This window comes from Hipposideros armiger, unplaced genomic scaffold (genome assembly GCF_001890085.2).
Source record: "Hipposideros armiger isolate ML-2016 unplaced genomic scaffold, ASM189008v1 scaffold_123, whole genome shotgun sequence".
In the NCBI taxonomy this organism is placed as follows: domain Eukaryota; kingdom Metazoa; phylum Chordata; class Mammalia; order Chiroptera; family Hipposideridae; genus Hipposideros; species Hipposideros armiger.
In genome coordinates this window covers 3,339,168-3,340,442 of record NW_017731473.1, presented here as the reverse complement: position 1 = coordinate 3,340,442, position 1,275 = coordinate 3,339,168, and positions in this window count along the sequence as shown.

Below are 1,275 nucleotides of genomic sequence, written 5' to 3'. Positions count from 1 at the left end.
CCTTTAAGAGAGAAGTATGAAGTCCAAGGAACTCAATTTGCCTCTGGCAACTTCCTCTCTCAGAGAATTACAGAGCTTTTTCTCCGAGGCCTAAAGTAGCAATGAACCAAAATTGGCCAATAAACCACCTTGAATGCCAATAAATGGGAATAAAGACTGCCTGGGCAGGTCCACGCACAATGTGGCCTCCTGCAGGTTTCCAGAATATGAGCTGGCTTTGTCTAGACAGGCCACCACCTGCCTCTAGTGAAGGCCCTAGAAGCTCCAGGTGGTCAATGCTGCTTTTGTTCCAGGACTTGGCATTCGTCAAGTTGATTGCTTTGACCACGAAAGCAACCCTGTGGGTTAGGCCAGGCAGGCAGACAGGACTTACAAGATCAAGTCCAAACCCCTTAGCACGGCATTCAAGCCCTTCATTAACGCTCAGCTTGGAGGCCTAGCACTCCCCAACTTCTGCTCCAGCCACACCAGGCTGTTAGCTGTCCCTGAGGGTGACATTCTCCCTCATAGCTCCCTGTCTTTGTACTTGCTACACATGCTGCCTGAGGTGACTTTCTCCCCATGTTTCACCTGGAAAACTCCTTCTCCACTATCCTCGTCACTTCTGCGATGAATTAGAATCTGTGGAGGTAGGGCCCCTGGGAAGTCCGTGCTTTTAAAAAGCTCCCTGGGCAATTTGGGGGATCAGCCAGCTTTGAAAACGACAAGTGTAAACACATATACACACCCTTCCCTCACACAGGTTTTTGTTATTACTTCATAACTTGGATGGGGAGGTGGCACAGAACGAAACGGGGTAAACCATGGTGAGAAAAGACTGGGAGGATAGAGGGGAGGGAATGGGGTCCGTCCCTCAGCTGTTCCTTGGACAGCTTTGGAACCTCCCTGGAGAAAAGATGTAGAGGCGCAAGTTCACGGAAATGTCGGCAAGGGACTTCGTGACATTCTGAGCATGAGCAGAGTCCGGGCCCAGGGGACCCAGAGCGGCACAGAGGAATTCCCTCTCCCACACCCAAAAGGCTGCAAACTTTGGGAGCATGTGATGGTAGCTGCAGCAGCAGATTTCCCCAAACAACTTGGAGGCAGCAGAACGACTCGTGGGAACCGGAGGAAAGGAGCATGGCCCAGGCGGACGTTACCAGGCGTGGCGGTCATGAGGATGGAACCTTGTGGACTTTGTACCACAGGGAATGTAAGTGACTTAAGGGCCCAGCTGCGGGGTGGTTGGGGGTGGGGTGGGGGAGAGAGGAGGCTCATTTGGTTAGAGTGCGTGCT